The sequence below is a fragment of the Notamacropus eugenii genome, chromosome 7, assembly GCF_028372415.1.
Source record: "Notamacropus eugenii isolate mMacEug1 chromosome 7, mMacEug1.pri_v2, whole genome shotgun sequence".
In the NCBI taxonomy this organism is placed as follows: Eukaryota; Metazoa; Chordata; class Mammalia; order Diprotodontia; family Macropodidae; genus Notamacropus; species Notamacropus eugenii.
Window position 1 is genome coordinate 77,682,300 of NC_092878.1, and position 21,887 is coordinate 77,704,186.

General features: G+C 39.8%; 1 protein-coding gene across 3 annotated transcripts in view; it reads right to left on the reverse strand.

Moving 5' to 3' along the window:
* FOXN3 (forkhead box N3) overlaps positions 1–21,581 on the reverse strand; it is a 511,610-nt gene extending 490,029 nt beyond the window's left edge. For all 3 annotated transcript variants that reach the window (XM_072622993.1, XM_072622991.1, XM_072622984.1), the window contains exon 1: positions 20,320–21,581. The gene's annotated coding sequence lies outside the window, so the exon portion shown is untranslated. The remainder of the gene's footprint in view (positions 1–20,319) is intronic.
* Between the last annotated feature and the right edge of the window lie 306 nt (positions 21,582–21,887).

Sequence of the window (21,887 nt, forward strand, 5' to 3'; positions counted from 1 at the left end):
TGCCTCATCCTGGGTCATCTCCAGTCATCCTGATGAATATCTGGTCACTGGATTCAGATGGCTCTGGAGAAGAAAGTGAGGCAGGTGACCTGCACAGCCCTCCCTCACTCAAAACAAAGTCAAGTGAAAGTCATGTCATCATTTCTCTGATGGCATGATCTTCAGCAACCAAGGATGAACACACACACTAATAGATTCTGCTCCAACTCCTTATTTTAACTATGTGCACATCTGTTTCTCTATGTATTTTTCTGTTTCAAGCATGTTTTTTGTAACCAACATACTGTTGGATGTTGATCTCCTATGGGTGTTCATCCCATTCACATTCATATTTACTATTACTGTGTATTTCTCTCTATCCTATTCTAATATATACTACTCTTTTTTACATTGCCCCTTCCTCAAGAGTCTGATTTGTATCTGACACCTTAATCTATTCTTCCTCTCTACTCCCTACTCTTAATCCCTTTCCCTCCTATTTCCCTGTTGGGTAACATGAATCTCTGTACCTAACTCTGTGTGTATGTATAGTCTTCCACTTAGAATTAGTTCAGATGGGAGTCAGATTCAAGTGCTGCCCATACACTTCCACTGCCCCTTCCATTGTATAAATTTTTCCTTATGTACCCCATATATGTGAAATATTTTTCCCCTTCTTCCTCTTCCTTTCTTCCCCTCCCAGAGCATTCCTTTTTCTCCCTCCTCCATTCTTTAGAAATCATCTCAATATAATAAAATCATACCCAGGCTTTTAGTCTAATTAAATTCCCTCTAAGACACCCCCCCCAAATGATGATAAACTTCTGAGAGGTTACACATATCATCACCCCATACAAGAACGTAAATAGATTAAGCATGTTTAGTTCCTTATGATTTCTCACTCATCTTTACCTTTTTATGCTTCTCTTAAATCCTGTATTTAAATGTCAAATTTCCTATTCAGCTCTTAGTCTTTTCATCAGGAATGCTTGACAGTCCTACTTCACTAAATGTTCATTTCCCCCTCCCCTCGCAGAACTATACTCAGTTTTTCTGGGTAGGTTATTCTTGGTTCTAATACTAGCTTCTTTGCCTATCAAAATATCATATTCCAAACCCTCCTTTTCTTGATTAGTGGTGACTGCTTAATCTTGTGTGATCCTGACTATTGCTCAATAGTACTTGAATTCTTTCTTTTTGGCTGCCTGTAATATTTTCTTCTTGACCTGGGAGCTCTGATTTTGGCTACAACATTCCTGGGAGTTTTCATTTTGGGGTTTCTTTTAGGAGGTAACTAGAGAATTCTTTCAATCTCTAAGATACTTGGGCAATTTTCTTTTATAATTTCTTGAAATATTATGTTTATGCTCTTTTTTGTTCATGGCTTCCAGACCAATGATTCTTAAATTCTCTCTCTTAGACTTTTTTCCAGATCAATTGTTTTGCCTGTCAGAGATTTCATATTTTCTTCTATTTTGTTAGTCTTTTGACTTTGTTTTATTATTTCTTGATATCTCATGAAGTCATTAGCCTCCATTTGATTAATTCTAATTTTAATGAGTTATTTTCTCCAGTAAGTTTTGTACCTCTGAGACTAAGCTATTAATTCTCTTTTCCTGACTTTCTTAGTTAGCCCTTAGTTTTTAAAAATCTTTCTTTTTTTTTTTTTCTTTCTAAAAATCTATTTAGCTTTTACTTTAACTCTCCTGGGAATTCTTTGAACTTTTTGCCAATCTGCATTTTTCTTTGAGGCTTTGCTTGTGGATATTTTGAAGTCATTGTCTTCTTCTGTGCTTCAGTCTTGAGCTTCCTTGTCATCATAGCAGATTTTATGGTTAGGTTCCTTTTTTGTCTTCTTATTCTTTCAGTCTACTTTATAACTTTATGTGAGTGTTGGGCTCTGCTCACCTACGGAGATGAGATTCTGGTTTGACCTTTTGTCTTTCTTTTTCTATCCTTCTGCTGCTTTCACAACTCAGTCTGGGGGCCTGTAAGTTTTTGGTGCTTCCAAAGTGGTATCATCCAGAGAGAGCTATGTCTAATGCTTTCCTGGTCTGAGCTGTGTGAGTTCCTCAACCATAAACTTTGAGCTTGTTGGTTTGTATATAGTTGAGTTTCAGTAGACTGTTGCTAGACTCAGTCACTGTTTGCCCTTTAAGAGGCTCTCCTTGTTCAGAGACTGAACTGCTACCTCCTGTCTGGTCTTGGTCTCCTGCCTTGGTTTTTTTTCCACTGAAGAAGTATGTGACGGACTAACAGTTGGAACTAAGTCACTACTGTGTTCCTGTGCTGCGAGTCCCATGACTAACTGAAACTCCAGAATTTGTTTTGTACTCACTAATCAGCTAGGGCACTCCAGAACTAATACCATTCCTTTTCCCCCAGTATCTATGACCTAGAATTGGGTAGTTGATGACAAAACTTCCAGAAGGCACCTGTTCCTGCACCAGTACTAGTTCAGGAGTCTACTAGGATCTCTTTTTTGTCCATTGCTTCCTGCCCTGGAGATTTCTTGGTTCCCAGTCTGTCCCTAATCACTAGAGGACTAGACACTAGTCTCAGTCCTATTGCTTTTGCCATACCACTTATGCTCCTGGTCAGTTCCCATCCCAGTGTCTGCAGATCTGTCTTTTCTAAGCTGCCCTGGGCTGGAAAAATGACTCACTGTCACTTTTTTTTTTTTTAATTTTCTGATCAGAATTCAGTCTCTTGCATTTTCTAGATTGCTGTGGATGGGATATGTTGAAAAAGCTAGGAAAAAATACTGACTCTCATTCTGCCTTCATGACTCCACCCTCCTTCACTGATGTTTCTTAAACAGAGGAAGCCATGGTTAGATCTGTGCTTTATGAATATCAATTTGGTAATTAAATGGAAAACTGATTAGAAAGGGCAAAGAGAGAAAGTAGTAGAATTCCATTAAAAGAGTATTGCAATTGTCCAGGTAAGAAATAATGAAGGCCTGAATTAGGGTACCAATCATGTGAGCAGAAAGAAATGTATGGGTATAAAAGTTATTGGCAACTGACTGGATATGTGAGATGAGAGAAATCATCAAGTCAAAAAAGATCTTGAGAATATGCACCTGGGTGCTCTAATCCTACCTTCTGCAAGAGATTTTTCCTAATGTTCCTCTCCCTATTAGTGCCTTTTCTCTGAGATTATTTCCCATTTACACTTGTAGGTACATAGGTATAGGGGCAGCTAGATGGTGAAGTGCAGGAGTCAGGACGACCTGAGTTCAAATCTCACCTCAGACACTTGACACTCACTAGCTGGGTGACCTTGGGCAAGTCAATTAACCCCAACTGCCTCATCGTGGGTCATCTCCAGTCATCCTGATGAATATCTGGTCACTGGATTCAGATGGCTCTGGAGGAGAAGTGAAGCTGGTGACCTGCACAGCCCTCCCTCACTCAAAACAAAGTCATGTCATTATTTCTCTGACGGCATGGTCTTCTTCAGCAACGAAGGACAAACACACATAGGTGTCCAAAAATCTCGGCACACTAAAGCTTAAAACTTCACTAAGACTTTTGGGACATATTGTATATTTTGCATGCACATAGTTGTTTGTATATTATATCTTCCATTAAGGTATAAGCATGGGATGTCTTTTGCCCCTGTTGTTACCATTTTTTGTATCCATAGCATTTAGCAATATGCCTCATATATAGTAAATGCTTAATAAATGCTTTTTGGTGATAAGCTAGTGAAACTTTCTAACAGAAGTAATCTTTCTAAGAGAAATGCTGTAAAAATGTTTTCAGATATATTACTTTATCTGGACCTCATAATAGTTCTATAGATAGGCAGGGAAGGTATTATCCCATCTTTATAGATAAGGTAACAAATACAGAGATGAGTGGCTTGCCCAAAGTCATACAAATAATTTGAAGACAAATGTCCTTCATCCTAGATCAGAGCATTTCTGCTATTACACTTGGAATCAATGCCATGGAACCTGAATGAATAAATATTTCTTAAGCAGTTATTATGTGTAAAGCACTATGCTGAGCACTGTGGATGCAAACCAAAAAAGCTAGACAGTCTTTGCTTTCAAGGACTCCCCCTCTATTTGGAGAAGATAACATATAAAAAGAAAGTGATTGATAAAACTGCTCTATTAATAGCATCCAAAGAGAACTTGAATAACTAAATCATCTTACAGTAGATGTTGTCCAAGATAGACCCATTCTATTCCAAAACTCACTCTAAATTCATAGCAATTTCTCCACCAATTCCTCCTTTAGTGACTCAAAGCACAAGTTTCATTAGGAAATGCTGATTCAGTATGGATCTAGCAAAGAGTAGTTAAGTTAGGAAAGGATCATTACCAGAGGATTGCCCATCAATGATGATTTTGGCCATGACAAGTCATGAGTCCATCTACTTCTAAATACTAAGGCATAAGAGAAGATGGCAGAACACCCTCACCAGTAAAATCACAGATTCCACGAGGTGATACAGGAAGGTGAAAAGTGTGCTTACTTATCTTAAATACTGGTTTTATATAAGGCATTATTATATGTCCAGTTCATTATCTATCCTGTGATAGTAAGTAATAAAACGACCACATCTAACACATTTTGAACAAAACACTACATGAGGACATGAGCCTTTAGGTTATGATGAAAAAAAAATAACACACATACTTCCCATCATGGACACCTCTCTCTCTGACTCAAATATTTGTCACAAGGCAGGAAAGCACAGCATGAGAATTAGTACCCTTACTATATATAGGGTCAGGGAGAAAGAAGGAGGAGGAGAATGTAGGAAACTCTACTCACATATATGGTCTTCTTGTTTTTAGGGCAAAGATATCTCTGTTCCATGTCCAAGTCCTTGTGAAGGCACCAAAATGCTGTGTGACTTTGGCAAATGTTCTACTCTAATGACTCACTGTAGCATAAATGTAACCCCTGGCTTCTTAAAGGTTATGCCAGTGAAGCCCAAGTTTTGACAGGGTCTACTAAGCTGGAAAGATTCTAAGTGCAGGCCTCTGAGGGCCAACCTAAGTACAGAAAAGCTAAGTACCAGTGGGTTGATCCCTAAGTAAAGAATTCTTTGGTTATGGCAACCCATGAAAGACATAAAAAGTACAAAATGATCCCAAACTTTGTGTGTGGTACCCGGGGACTACTACAACATGGCAGAAAAAGAAAAAGGTGAATCACAGCTTTTAAATTATCTATAAATATTAAATTTCGATACACTCAATATGAGATCTTTGTCCAAAAAGCAGTTGGTGGATAACAATCAACAAGCATTTATGAACTATCTACTATGTGCCAGAAGTAGTTGGGGCAGTGGATTGAGCAACAGACCTACAGTTAGGAAGATTCATCTTCCTGAGTTCAAATCTGGCCTCAGATACTTACTAGATGTGGGATCCTGGACAAGTCACTTACCCCTGTTTGCCTCACTTTCCTCATCTGTAAAATGAGTTGGAAAAGGAAACAGCAAACTACTCCAGTAGCTTTCCCAAGAAAACTCCAAACAAAAAGCTGGATATGACTGAAATGACTGAACAGCATGTGCCAGGCACCAAGGACACAAATACAAAGTATAAAATATAACACTAGAGCAGAGGTTTTTAACCTGGAGTTCATAATTTTTGTATTTTGATAACTATGTTTCAACATAATCGATTTCCTCTGTAATCCCATATATTTCATTTTTTGCATTTAAAAATATTCTGAAAAGGAGTTTATGACTGCTAAAAGGAACCATAACAAAAAAAAAATGGGTTAAGAACCCTGTACTCTACTGAATCATTTCAGTATTGATCAACCCCTGATCAAGGGAGCTTTAAACTAAAAAAAATGGGAGAATTGGGGTCTGATATACTGGAGCAGAGGTATAACATGGGGAGAAGAATTACAGAAGAAAAGACAAGTAACTCACAGGAAAGAAAATATCCAATCGAGTCAGCAATAAATCCCACAGCTTTAGTAAAAATCCATGCACAAAAATAGAAGTGATCAACAGGCTGAATGAAAGATCCCAGAGAAAAGAAGAAAATGGCAATGTATAAAAGAGAGTTGGGAGAGGGACTTTAGAAGTAATGCTGCCCTAATCCCTTCATTTTACAGATAAGGAGACTGAAGCTCAGAGATGACAGGGCAGTGTCAGAGCCCTGGTAGTCTGGAAGTCAGGTCTTTCAAACTCCAAACTCAGCAGTCTTTCCATATTATCACTGAGACTTGGTAGGATGAGACCCAAGCCTGGAGTACAGCTTTGAAAGGGAAAGGAGCAGAATAGCTATAAAGGGAACCATGGAATAGGATTGCATATTAAGTAGATTAACCCATGTAAGGAAATCCAGGAACCTGAGAAAGAAGAGCATTTGGATCGATGGAGAGAGAAACACAAGTTATATCATCAAACAGGTTTACACCAGACCACCCAAGACAAAAGAGAAAAATTGGATGAAGGGCTCAGGAAACATCTCCAAATTGGCAATGAAGCTGCAATTTCTTGCAATTTCTAACAACAGTTGATCCTCGTCCTCTCTTCTAGGGGAAAGCAGAATGAGACTCTATTTTTTTTAAATCACAGGTCTTCGGATATTTAGAGACAGCTATCATGCCTTAACTAAAACTCCTATCAGAAGTGAGATGTTGTGGTCATGGGGAACTTCAACTCATTCGATGTTTGTTAAAAACTCTCTCTATATTCTTCTCCACACCCCAAGAATTGTGATTTCGTTTAATGACAATATCACCCTTAAAAAGTGAAGGAAATGACAAAGAGCTGGTATTTTAGACTGAATTCTGAACAATAAAGAGGAACTGGATGCTGAAATAAAAATGAAGAGAACCTTGGGAGCAAGTGATTATTTTATCAGAGTTCATTATTGACCTATCAACAAGCATTTATTGGTACTAATAACTTACCAGGTACTGAGTCAGGTCCTAGGGATACAGTTACAAAAAATGAAACAAAATCCTTAGTCTCTAAGAGCCTACAGTCTATCAGAGGAGACAGGGTGTACTTCAATATCTTTAAAATAAATAGAAAATAAATACAAGGTAATTACGGAAAGAGGGAACAAGCACCTGGGGACAGGAGAGCAGGAAAAGTATTCATGTGGAGGCAGGGCTTAAGGAGCATCTTGAAGAAGAGGTGAATTCTACCAGTCAAGATGAGGAGGACGATGTTCAAAGCTGGAGCGCTGGCAAATACAAAGGCAGGGAAACTGGAGATGAAAGGTTATGTGTAAGGAACAGAGGGAAGACCAGCTGGCTATAGCACAGAGCTTAGAAAGGGAAGTTGGGTATGGGAAGGAGAATAATGAATAAGGAGACTGAAGGTTAGGTTAGTACCAGAAGGGCTTTCTAGGACTTTTCAAAAACAAAAAAGGAAAGAAAAGCCAAGCATAGACTGATAACACTCTAGGTTGAGAGAGAGCAGATTTCAAAGAGTTTAGAAAGAGAACAGATAGGGTCCATTGACCTAATATTCTTCAAGGGAAGTTGACCCAAATGGAATAAAAGATACTCAAGAGTGAAATTCTCAAGATCTAAGAAATTTTTCTGATAATGATGAAAAAAAGGAGCTGCTTTAAAAAAAAGTTAAAGTACATGGAACTCATCAACAATTCACATTAAAAAAAAAACATTCAAATAGCAGCAGGGCCATGTAACTGAGGATGAATACAAAAGAATTAGTCCTCTAAGAGTATCATCGAAAACACTAAAGTACAGAATGAGCTGAAGTTGGCAAGGAATACTGAGAAAAAAGAGAATCTTTTATCATCATCATCATCATCATTCCACAGTAGAGGAAAGAGGAGGATCAAAGAAAGGATAAGACTTACTCCAATGTGTGGGAGAAATGATAATACCAGACAACAATGAGGATGAACTACTCAACTCTTATTGTACTGCTTTTTCCTATAAAGAAAAACAAAACTCAAAGGGAAATGAGGAGATGGAAAAACAGCCTATCTCTGGGCTGTTATTTCAAGTTACCAGACCCAGATGATCTACGTTCTAGTATATTAAAACCCCTGGCAGATGCAATGGTTTAACTCCTGTTAGTGAACTGTGAAAAAACTTGAACACTAGAGGTACCACACGAACTTAGGAAAGTGGATCAATCGTGTATCAAGGTCAAGCGCTAACACATGGACAGAATAATTACTATACTCATACCCATAGAACAGAAGGACCTCAAAGAAAGGAAGGCTTCCAGTGCAATGGGTAAATACAAGGAGGCATTAAGAGGAGGTTCCAATTTCAAATTTGCTCCTTATTTCCCTGAGAATGCTAAAGCATTCTCCCTCTCTGTATCTCAGCTTCTTCAGAAGAATGAAGGGTCAGAAGGATGAACTTTAGATTTCCTTCCAGTTCTAAGACTTATGTACACCAACGAAACAAATGCAGAACTTAAGTGCTTCAAAAAACAAACTATGTAGTCATAAAGTAAATGTAATAGATATTCGGATAAAGGAGAGACTGATTTGGATTGGAGTAGGCAGGGAAAGCTTGATGACAGTCAGATGGTGATATCTGTTCTGGAGAAGAGTACACTTAAGATGGGCTGCTTCACTGTACTTAAATATTTAAAAGATTATTCTGTGGAAGGATTAAATTTCATTTTCTTGGCCCTAGAGAGCTTCTGGGTAAGAGACTATTGGGTGAAATTATTACTTTTGTTGTTGAGTCGTTTCAGTTGTGTACAACTCTTTGTGACCCTATTTAGGTTTTTCTTTTTGTCAAAGATACTACAGCGATTCACCATTTCCTTCTCTGGCTCATTTTACCAGATGAGGAAACTGAGGCAAAGAGGGTTAAGTGATTTGTCTAAGGTCACACATCTAGTAAGTATCTGAGGCTGGATTTGAACTCATGAAGATGAATCTTCCTGATTCCAAACCCAGTGCTCTATCTACTGCACCACCTAACTGCCATTAAAAAAAAAAACAACAACAACCCACAAACCTAGGACTATTGAGTAAAAGCTAGAGAGGCAAATTTCACTTCAAAATAGGAAACAACCTCGTAATTACAGCAATCCAAAAATAGTATGAACCACTTTAAGAGATAACAAAGTTCCTGGTCAGTAAATGTATTCAAGTAGAGGGTGAATTAACTGTCAGTGATACTTTAGAGAAGGAAGATTAATGTTTCAAGTAGGAGTCAGACTAGCTGACCTCTAAATTCTCTTAAATCCAGGATTCTGCAAGCATCCTTCTACTGAATACACAGGGGAGTGATTGCACACAAATCTAGGTGTAAATTCATTGTTGTCTAATTGACCTATCATTTTATTGGAAATGGTCAGGTATAATGGAGAGACTGGGTCATAGAGACTAAACCCAGATTTGCCCGTATCTCTCTTGTCACTGGAGAAAACTGAGGCTGATGAACTGTTTAAATTCAGATAAGGCTAAAGGCAATTGGGCATCCATATTATGATTAGCTCCCACTCCAGGGGTGTAGGGTGTGTTCAGGGAGGACCAGTACCACCAGACAGGTAGACTCAGGCTACCAGACTCGGTAGGGAGTCTTAGGGAGGAATGGAGTTGGAAACAGCAACAGCAATGGTCATTTACTGCTGAAAACTTGTGCATCGCATGATCTTCTCATCACCAACACTGTCCTTCATTTACCTAAATGCAATAAAACTTCATGGATGCACCCTCGCAGCAAACACTGGCATCTAATAGACTATGTGATTGTAAGGAGAAGAGACAGACAAGATGTGAGAGTGACAAAGACAATGTGTGGTGCAGAATGCTGGACTGATCACAGTCTTATCCTTTTCAAGCTAAATATTTGCTTTCATCAAAAGTGCCACCCCCAAGGCAAAATGACTACCAGAAGAATTAATGTCAACAAATTAGAGCTCTTCTCTGAGCATGAACAGTTTGCTGCTGACTTGGAGGGAAAGTTGAGCCAACACAGAGTTGGCAACAGTGGAACAGAAAAGGAGTGGGCAGCTCTCAGAGATTTGGTATACACCACTGCATTTGCTCCTCTGAGTCAGAACACTCACAGACACCAAAACTGGTTTGATGAAAATGATGGGGAAATTCAAAAGCTGCTAAATGAAAAACGAGAACTCCACGGATTTACCATTAGGATAGTTCATCTACCTCTAAGAAGGCAGCATTTAATTCCATCAAAAGCAAAGTACAAGTAAAGCTTAGAGAGATGCAGGATTCCTGGCTCAATAAGAAGGCAGATGAAATTCAGATTTATGTTGATAGTAGCAAACCAAAGGGCTTATATGATCTCCTTAAAAGCTATTTATGGACCAAAAGCCTATGGTGCATCACAACTACTCAGTGCTGATGAAGCCACATTGATTAGTGATAAGGACATGATCCTAGAGAGATGGGCTGAACACTTCCATAGTGTTCTCAACAGACCATCATCAATCAATGCTAAGACCATTGACCATTTACCTCAGGTTGAAGTCAATCCCTCCTTACTGAACTTCCAACTGAAGAAGAGGTTTTGAGGGCCATTAGGCTCCTTTTCATGCGGCAAAGCACCTGGTGCTGATTCTATTCCAGCTGAGATTTACAAAGTAGGAGGACCACTGTTCATACAAATGCTGACTGAAACTTTTCAGGTTATATGGCAAGAGGAGGTTATCCCCCAGGAGTTAAGGATGCCTCCACTGTCCATCTCTATAAGGGCAAAGGGAATAGATTGTTCTGCGACAATCACAGAGTGATCTCTCTCTTAGTCATCGCAGGCAAAGATCCTTCACCTGAAAGATAGGCATATACCTGAAAGCCAGTGTGGCTTCAGAATGGGCTGAGAAACAGTCTATATGGTGTTTGCTGCCCAACAACTCCAGGAGAAACAGCAGGAGCAGAACAGAGGTCTGTACACAACATTTGTATCTGACGAAGGCCTTTGACACTGTTAGTTGTGAGGGCTTATGGAAAATTATGTCAAAATTTGGTTGCCCGGAGAAGTTTATCAATATTGTATGTCAATTTCATGATGGCATATTTTCCCAGATTCTGGATAATGGACAAAGCTCTCGTGCCTTCCCAGTCACCAATGGAGTGAAACAGGGTTGTGTGCTTGCTCCCATGCTTTTTAGCATGATGTTTTCAGCCATGTTGACAAATGCTTTCAATGAGGATGAACACGGCATCAAGGTCAACTACTGTACTGATGGTAAGTTCTTCAATTTGAAAAGGTTACAAGCCAAGACCAAAGTGGAGGGAATGTTGGCACATGATTTTCTGTTTGCAGATGATTGCACACTCAATGCAGCCTCTGAAGCTGACATGCAACAAAGTATGGATCAATTCTCTGCTGCCTGTGCTAATTTTGGCCTAATAATTAATACCAAAAAAAACACAGGTGCTCCATCAGTTACCACCTCACAATCCATACAAGGAACCATTGGTTACAACAAACGGAGAAGTTTTGAATGCTGTGGATAAGTTCACTTCCCTTGGTAGTGTACTTTCCAGAGATGCACACATTGACAATGAGGTTGATGCACGCATTGTCAGAGCTAGTTCAGTGTTTGGGAGGCTCTGAAGAAAGGTTTGGGAGAGAAGAGGTACTGGACTGACTACCAAATTGAAGGTCTACAGAGCCGCTGTGCTGACCTCATTGTTATATGCTTGTGAAACATGGACAGTCTACTAGCGCCATGCCAGGAAACTGAATCACTTTTATTTGAACTGTCTTGGGAAGATTCTGAGGATCACCTGGCAGGATAAGGTATTAGACACTGAAGTCATTGCTTGAACTGAACTGTCAACCATTCAAACTATGCTTCAGAGAGCGCAACTCTGATGGGCTGGCCACACTGTTCAAATGCAAAATATATGCTTGCCAAAAAGACTATTTTATGTAGAACTTGCATGGGGCAGGCGATCACGTGGTGGTCAGAAGAAACGATACAAGGACACTCTCAAGATCTCTCTCAAGAACTTTGGATTTGACTGTGCAACATGAGAGACACTGGCACAGGACCGCTCAGCATGGCTTGCCCACGTAAGGAGAGGTGCTCTGCTCTTTGAGCAAAGCAGAACTGAGATAGCACAAAGTAAATGCAGAATGTGCAAATTTGGGATATCCACCCCAAATATTCAAATGGACCATCTGTGCTCAACCTGTGGTAGAGCATTCCGAGCTTGTATTGATCTTATCAGCCACAGTCGGACACACTGAAATTTCACTTTACAATGGTGATGTCATTTTGGTCCTCTTCAAAGACGAAGGACAACAACCAACCAACCAATCTCCCACTCCAAGCCCCACATCAAAGGCTTCCAGGCTGCCCAAGGAAGGGTAAACCAGCACACATTGGGGAAACTGGCCCAAGTTAAAGTTTCTGTAGTGATTAGCAACACAACAGCAACATGAATGGCCACTGCATTTCTATCTCTTCTATGCAAAATACAGAAATCTAGTCATATATACAAAATCTACTCCTGCTATTCCCACTCTAATCCCTTTCTCACCAGACACAGTGCCATTAACTAGGGTAAGGCAACTGGGATTTGCTCCAGAGTGATGAAATTTGGAGGGAGCTGACAGTATTTGCCATCTTTCAGTAGCATAGCAACAACTGAGCTTAGCACCTATGAGACTATTTGGTGTATTTTTGTCTTGGGAATCCTGGATTGCAATTCTAGGTTTCTTGTTAAATGGCTTCATGGGCAAGTCATTTCCCCTTACTGGGCCTCAGTTTCCAATTAGATATGCCTTCCAGTTGTGTGATTAAGTAAGCAGACTAACCAATGAACAGTTGGTCCCTTTCAGTATGACACTTGAGTAAGTAAAGTTGAGTGGTGCCGATGCTAGCAACTGGATCTGGAAGGGATGAAACTGTATATAGCTAAAGAGATAAGCCCTTCCTATCTTACATGTCCCAGACACACAAAAAGAAGGATAGAATTTGTAGATCTGGAAAGGACATTGTAGAGACTTAGTCCAAAAGCCTCATTTTGTACAAGATGTCTCTTGCCCAAGGTCACACAAGCTAGTAAGTGTCAAAGTGTCTGAGGTGAGATTTGAACTCAGGTCCTCCTGATTCCTGCATTGGTGTGGCTTGTCCCACTTACCACAAAGGGTTAATATGAGGAAATCACTTTGCAAAGTGTTGGATACAGGTGGATACCATTGTTATTATTCTCTAATTTTAGTATTAAAGAATCTGCATCAGAAAAAATGTTCAGGTTCCATTGGTCAGTTGAGGGTTTCTGGGCAAAGGTAAAAGAAATCTTTTTCATTTCTCTTTGGTGTGATTACGCTTCCAGATGATCATCATAACACATAGAGTTACATTGCTCCAACACTAGATTTTAGAAAACACTTCCCCACAAAACCCGCCATTCTCTATTCCCCTTGCAATAGAGGAGGCCATCTCCCTTATCCATAGTTTATTTCTCCCTCATTCTTCCTGCTTCGTAGACGCCACAGCTTCTCTCACAGTATAACTAAGACTCTACTTCTGATGAAAAATCTTTCCTGATCCCAGCTGTTAGTGACTTCTTTTTCTGTTTAAATCATTATACTGTATATATATGTATATAATATATATATTTTAAATATATGTATATACCATGGATTATGTATGTTACTTATAACATTATGTTTGTTATTTATAACTTATATGTTGTAAATAATATATTCAATAATCTCCATATTATTTCTAGATAATATAGTATACATAATATATTACATTATATATTACAATAATTTCAAGAGAGAATACTAATAGTTAAGATCAAGAATATATAATAAAATATATGAATCTATAGGTTTATATACTTTTGTTTGCTTATCTATGCACATGTATCCACCAAGTAAAACCAAAACTCCTAAAGTCAAGGGACTATTCTGGGTTATCTCCAGATCTTCAGCACCTAACACAGAGCCTTCCATAGAACAGGTTCTTAAGAATTGGTTGTTGAATACTATTATGGCACCTAGAACCAGTAATATGCATTATTCCTATTTTACAAATGAGGAAAGTGAGCCTCAGAGAGGTCAAGTGAGTTGCCTATGGTTACATGGCTAAGCTGGATGGCAGAAAATGGACATCTAATTCCAATTCCTATATGCAAGAACTGACGAGTAATAGTAACAGCTCATGTTTTGGTTGCACTTTGCACTTAAAAGAATTTTCATTTGACCCTCACGACAACCTACTAGATAATACATGTATTACAATGACCCAGGAAACTTTGTATGAACTGATACCAAGTGAAGTAAGCCCAGAACCAGGAGAACAATTTACTCAGTAATGAGAATATTGTAAAAATAAACAACTCTGAAAGACCCCAAAACTGATCAACATGATAAATAATCACAATTCCAAAGGACCAATGGAGGGACAGGCTTTTCTCCTCTAGAGACTTGATAGACTCTAGACTGCAGATTCAGGATGTTGGCTAATACAGGAATTTGTTTTGTTTGACAATACGTATTTATAATAAGCTTTATTTTTCTTACCTTCTCAGTGGATGGGGAAAGGGAAAGTTGAAGGGAGAAAATTTGAAAATAAAACAAAAACTTTCAAAAAAGGGGGAAAAGCATTGTTATGCCTGTTTTGCAGATGAGTATAACTGAGGCTAGAGATTAACAACTTGTTTTACAAGGTCACAGAGCTAGTAAGGGTCACTCCAAATCCAGTGCTCTGCCCATTGTGCCAAGCTGCATCTATCTACATCAGAGGTGTGAAACACAATCAGATGAAGATCCCAGTTCACAACACTCCTACCAGTGCTAGAGGAAACAATTTAAAATATAATTGGGAAATATTTTACAAAATAAATAAAAATACAATGCAATGAAGATAATGTTGATATGTGGTTTTCTAAGACATAAACATGTGACCCACAAGACCTTTATCTTCAGATTAGTGGCCACTCTTCTATTTGAGTTTGATACCACTGGTGTACATCGTGCTACTTCCAGTCAAGGAGGCTGGACTTATTTAAAGTCCACTTTAAAATGTCACTCCTAATTTTTTATGAAATAAAAAACAAAAATGTTTATTTAAGCAATGATACACATAATTTAATTTAAATTTTTAAATTCCCCACTTTTTAGGAGCAAGAATGTTATAATAAAAAACAAAACGAAACAATGAAATGGGAATCAGGAGACAGATTCTAGTCCCAGATCGAATAAGCACCTTTGAGGTAATCATTTCAATGGCTTCAGTCTCATTTCTAAAATGGAAAGCTCGAAGAGAATTTATGAACCTACTTGTAAAAAGCATGGTTCATATCAGGGGCAGCAAATGTTTAAAAACAGAAGACACCAAGTACAAATAGTCTACCTTGTTAGTCCCTTTTTGCTAGGATCTAAACATTGGTTTGTAGGTAGTGAGATGGCACAAAGAACTCAGAACCTGGGGTCAGGAAGACCTAAGTGCAAATCCTACCTCAGACACTTACTAGTTGTGTGACTACGGGCAAATCATTTAACTCTCTTTGCCTCAGTTTCCTCATCTGTAAAATGAGCTGGAGAAAGAAATGGCAAACTGCTCTGGTGTCTCTGCTAAGAAAACCCCAAATGGGGTCATGAAGACTCAGGGACAACTGAAAAACTACTGAACAGCAACAAACATTGGTATGTTCCAAGCATATACTGTTAGTTTCCTTTGGTAAGCGTACTACTTTGTAAAAGAGATATCTTCCCTGGCTGTTCATAACTGCCTCATTCAGGAACACCCCCTTAATCTGATTTTTATCAAGGAACAAAACAAAACATTAACTTAAATAAGTATCACAACCTCCAAGAAAGATTATTTCCTGTTTTTCTGACAAAATTCACTTCTAGTCAATAATCAATCAATCAATAAGCATTTATTAAGCACCTATTACATGGCAGGCACTTTCCTATTGTCTAGGGGCTCAAAGCTGTATGAGAGATACAACATGCAAACAACAGCGTCCCAAACTGTATACCTCACCTACACAGACATACATAAAGAGCATTTATTATGCCCTTACTGTTTACCAGGCTGGTGCGGTGGGCTAGAGATACAAACACAAGTAAGTAAGAAAGTCCTTACCCTTGGGGAGTTTACATACAAATACAAGGGAAATACCAACTAAAAAGGGGGTGAGGGGAGCTATACTGCCTAGGCTAGCAGGGCCAAGGTGGAGGCCATAGGCATCCATTCATCTCTTCTGACAACAACATTCTTGTGACAACAATTAAGTTGGAAACTTACCTGGTCTACATTCATAATGTATCTTTCCTATCTTTGATTACCATTTCTAAAAGGAGTAACTTCCTTCTCTTCTTTAGAATAATCTAATGACCAGGCCAATCTAATGTTGAATTTCAACAGCATTCTCAACTAGTTATTCAAACTGAGACAGATTTCTTTGCTAAAAAAGAAAATGCAATTAAGCCTTAATGGGTAAACACGCTGTTAATTGACAAATAAGACTAATTTGTATTTTTCTCAACATCTTATTATTAGTTTACTTGTATCCAAAAAATAAATTAAGCTCAATTCAACAAGAATTTATAAACACCTGCTAAACAGGCAGGTATTAGGCCAAGAGGATATACAGATAAAAAAATTAAAGTTTCAACCCTCAAGGAGCTTACTTGGGGAGGAAAGGAACAACAGGCATACATATAAATAAATACAAAAGATATGCAAAATAAAAAGAGTAATAGAGGGAAGGGAATCAAAGTGGGGGGAAGGGATCAGAAAGGGCCTTCAGTAAGAGGAAACTCAAGAGCTGAGCCTTAAAGAAAACCAGGTGTCCCAAGAGACAGAGCTCAGAAAGGAGAGCTTTCCTAGCTAGGGGCCCACTTGCGTTCAAAGGCATGAAGGCAGGGGATGAAGGGTCCTGCGTGGGAAACAAACTGAACAAGGAAGGTAACGTTAGATTTTACTTTTTACTGTCAAGTCAAAAAATAACAAGCCCCAAACTTAATGGAATAAATGGTGATACGGTTTAATTTTCCTTTTGTGGCTAAGCTGTTTCCCCAAAGTCGCTACTGCAATAACAACTTTAGAAAGAACTATAGAGAAAAAAAGAGTTAGGGGCAAGGGAGAATTTAGGTAGACTCTAGAAACCAATGAATCCAGTTCATTTCCTTCAGTTTGTAAAAACAAGCAACTGACATATTTCCTGCCAATGAACACACTTTCAGATAAGAAGTCTCCCAACAGGAAATCCTTTGCTAGAAGAGAACACTTGGGCTATTAAAGTCTGAGTTCTTCACTAAATTCCAAATCAGTTAAAATCTGACTTAATAGGATTGCCAAATATTTGCCAAATCACAAAAGCTCTTCTATATGTTACATAGCTACAGAATATTAGATAAACCCAGTAAACATTTATGTTGGGGCTCTTTTTACTGCAGATATAATTAAGTGATTAAAACAAAGGGCATTTTTTAGCGAAGACAAGTGGTGATTTTAGAGAGATGTCAAACTGAGTATGTATGATTAAGAGAGAACATTAAAAGCCCATATAATACATTGTTTGGACAGGAAATACTTCTGAGGGAATATAAAGAAATTAAAGCCTTCCAAAGAAAACATATACTTAAATCGTTAACAAGGGCCATAAAGGATGAAGAAATCGGGTCTGATCAGATTCAGAAGTTTAAAACTGGGAAACGCAAAGCCATTTTTTTTTTAAAGAGCCCTTTACTTTCTGCCAAATACCAAGCCAACAGCTGTCCAGTTAAGAGGGGTCCTCTCTGGCCAGTGTGGCCTGGATGTCATTTTTACTCTGAAATCTGAGGCAACACTGCAATTTCCCCAATAGGTTGGGGAAACTTTTCAAAAGCTAACCCAATAAATACGTACATAGATATGCACACAGAGACAAACGATCTAGTCAGTGTTGAATCAGTTCCTGTTTCCAATCCAAGGTTGGCTGAACTAGAACTTGCCCCCCTCCTCTGACTCTACACCTAGCTGCTATGTCTGAAGTCTCTTAGAGAGCTCCAATCCCAGCAAGTCTTTCTTCCCAGGTTGCTTTCAAGCAAAATTCCTAAATGCCCACAGCTCATTTTTTTCCTACTTCAAATGCTTTAGCTCAACTTTGAACACACTCTGGTATATAGAAAAACTTCATTAAGATATATTCTCCCCACAGGTAAAAAAGCCCAGCCCTGACTGCCCTGAAAAGCCTTTCTAAGAGTAGTGCTGGTCTTTGGAGCTAAGATCTCAATTACACTGTCTCCAAACCCGGTCCTTTTAAACCTCTCTTTAGAACTAGAAAATGCAAAGTCAGCACATTCGTTTTCCTAAGTCTTTGCTCTCTGCATGTTCGATACGGTTATGAAATACAGGAGACTAAGAGTTTTGTTGGAAAATGACCTTGATTTGACAGGCACGTTCTCAGGTTTCAACAGATGCTGTGGGAATCTCACAGAAGCCAACATGTTCTGCAGGCATTTGTGATGACACGCAGGGTTTGTTTTCTGTTGTTTTTAGAGTGGTGGGGGTGGGGGGAGGGGGGTGGAGGAGACGAGATGGTTAGTCTTCTCAGTTTCCATGGCAACCCGTCTCCGCTCTTCGGGTAGTAGATACCATCCACTTCCTGTCTCTGAATTTTAGGCCAATCAGAAAAGTGTTTGTGCATTTAACCCAACTCACAGGACGGCGCTGCTTTAACAACCGAGGGACAGTGCCCATGTCAATTTCCACAGGTCTTGTAAGCTCGCCGCTTAGAAAGGGAAGGAGAGCGCTTCACAGCGTTTACTAGTGAAATCCGTTCTAATTTTCACTGTTTGCTTTTACTTTTTTTTAATCCACAGTCTTACATTTGGTGCATGAAACATGGTGGTGGCTCAGACCACCAGGACTGTCAGACACTGAATTAAACACACATCTGCCGAAGTCAACACATACTTAGGTGGTGGTGTTTTTTAAGGTGGGGGGAAGAATAGAAAAAAATAGGTCAAAATCCTCTACAGTTTACAACGTACAGTAAGGAAGAAAAAGAGAATTACTTAGGCTAGTATATTTATAAGAAGATGGCAGCAGGAGACTATTGCAATAGCATTTGCCACTGGAATGGCCTGTTTTATCTTGGGGGAAAAAATGTAGATTTTAAAAATCAATCATTTAAAAAAAATAACCAATACAATTTGCCCCTAATTTCAAAAGTCAATCTTGCAGTAACAGTATTTGCCCTGGGAAAAAAAGTCATCTGAAATTGGAGAAAGGTTTTGTTTTTGTTTTTTTAAGTGTACTCTGACAGGTTTCATGAGAGTCCGTCCTAATACACTTGACCAGTCAGTTTCTAAAGAAAAAGTCGGGCTTCAGCCCTTTGGGTCAGACTTTCCGCATAGGCATCCTCTGGGCTGGGGTCCCCAGTAAGTCAAAGCTGGCGATCCATGAAAACGACGGGAACAAAAGGAATACAAGAGGATGTCTGCCCAAGCTTAGGAAAATGATCCTTTTTCCTCGTCCACCAATTGAAAGCACACTGTCTGCGGCAGGCTCCAACAAACCAGCCCTTTCAGATGAGATAATTTTTACATTATTATAATCTTCCAACTACTTTCCAGTGCTCCCCCCTCCAAAAAAAACCAGCCCACCACCTGCCTTAAGATGGGAGAGAAAAAAAGAAAAGAAACCCACCATTGAAACCGCTAAGAATCACGCTTCCCTTCTTGGAATGTCATTTTCGAAGCGCTTCCGATAACCTAAGGGTTTTCGCCTCGGAACGAGAACCGTTTTTCTCCCCTTCAGCCCCAACTCTCCGGCGGGGACACCCTACCGGGTCTGCCCAGCCCCGGCGGCGCTCGGGAGGCTGCTCTAGACGTCCGCGGCTCTGACACCGCTCCCACAACAATGAAGCGGCTGGAAGCGCAGCCCGGTCCACTCCGCCGAACTGCACATCTCCCGTGGGAGTTCCACCGCCATAAAAGTAACATCTGGAGCTCCTCTGCACGTCGGGCGAGTCATTAACTGTCCCCATTCACTGAGTCACTTACAAGAGTCTTCTCTCCTGGCAGACGCCACGGAAATGCAATGGACAAAATAACAATTACGACGCTGACCCTCGACGACAAATGCTTGGGGGAGGGGAACTTTTTTTTTAAACCAGTGAACTTAAGTTTTAAGATAACGCTATTTTTTTAAAGTTACCTTGATCATGTCTGAGGCTTTCCTATTTTCACTGCATGCTGTAAATCAATGCGAAAACCAGGTGGAAAATTTTTAAAGGGGCGGGGGGAAACTCCTTTTTTAAAAAAAGAAAAGAAAAAATTAAAGTTTGTGGGATATTTTATTTTTGCAATATTATTTTTTGAATGCAGCTGCCTCTACATTTCATAGGCTTCTAATGACAATGCTCAACCTCGAGCTGGAGATTAAGAGGCAGGAAATGGAAACCATTTTCGTTACCTTTTCTCTTCTGCCCCCCTGCTGGGGCTCCCCTCGGCCCAGGCTGACGTTCCAGTTGGGTTAGAGTCTCCCGCTTAATCCTCTCATCCTGGTTCGGCTCAATCTCGAGAACTCTGCCTGCGAGCGGACCGCGGCCGCAGCCCAGGCTCCATGCTCCCGGGGCTCTGGTGGTGTCAGAGGGACTGCTGAAACCCCGAGAACTACCCAAACTCCTGCTGGGTCCTAGTGCTCATCACGCCCTCTGCCCGGCACCCTGGCCCCACGAGACGAGGTGGCCGCTGGTGAACACGCCGCTGACCAGCTAGCCCTGGGTTTGTTTTGTGTGGTTTGCGGAGGGAAGGCGTCCTTGTGCCCACCACTAGGGCCTCTGGGTCTCTTACTCGCGAAACTGGGGGGCGGGGGGGCAGCAGGGAGAGGGGTCATGGGCAAAGACTCCAAAAAGGGGGGGAAAGGGTGAAATGCAACTGGACTGAGAATGTCTGAGGTTCTCAGGAACCTCCAGGGCCCGGCAGTGACGGGAAGAAACAAGGTTTGTGGTCCCCACGATGCAAAGCGTGCGCTCGTGTGCGTGAAGTACAGAAGATCGTAGAAGACGCAAAGAAAATGTGGGTTTTTTTAGAGCATACCGGACTGGCAAGGTTCTTCTTTTTAACAGCGTTTTAAAGTTCTCCAATTAATTCCTCCCACCATCCCCCACCAGCTATTTTGCATCTTCTTTTTTCTGAATCTGAGATATGACCAGGATCAATAGGGAATGAAAGACAGAAAAACTTGGTTTTAACTTCAGCCTGGGACCATTGGCAAGCTGCTTAACGTCTCAGAGCCCTATGCAAACTCTCCAAGACTGTAAATTACAAATAAGTTGTTAATCTGCACTGGTGGATTGAATTTCGACGTCAGAGACAGAAAACAAATCATGAAGATAACATGGGATTATGGAGAATATGGGTTCAAATCTAGTATCTGTGTGATCCGAGACAAATCATTTCACTTCCCTGGGATCTAGTTTCTTTAACTGTAAAAATGAAGCACTTGGACAAGAAGATATCTTATCCTAACTCTAAATGAATAATTTTAAAAACAAGCACCATTTCCTGAGTACTTATGTGTAAAGTTATGTGCTAGGCATTCTGTATAGACAAAGAAGATCACCCTCCTCTACAGGTGTTTATAATTATATGGGAGGAATAAGACGGAGCACTCATAATTACAGTTTAAAAAGTGGGAGGTCAGAAGAGGGAGAAATCACTTTGGGCTGCAAGGGTGGAGAAGGCTGCATGTTCAAACATGCAAGTTTTTTACTTTCATAAAACCTCAAAAATCTCATCAAGCTATTCACACATATAAATGTCAAGAAGAAATAAAAATAAGGGGATTAGTGCTGACATAGATTGCTTCAGAAATAAGATCTGATTAGTATTTAAGACACCTGTGAAAATTTGCTAGTGCAACAAATTGGAATTACTCATCCTTGAGAAAATCATTTCCCCTCTTTCTGCCTCAGTTTCTTTAAATGTGGAATGAAGAGGTGGAACTAAATGACCTCTAAATTAACCTAAAAGTTCAAA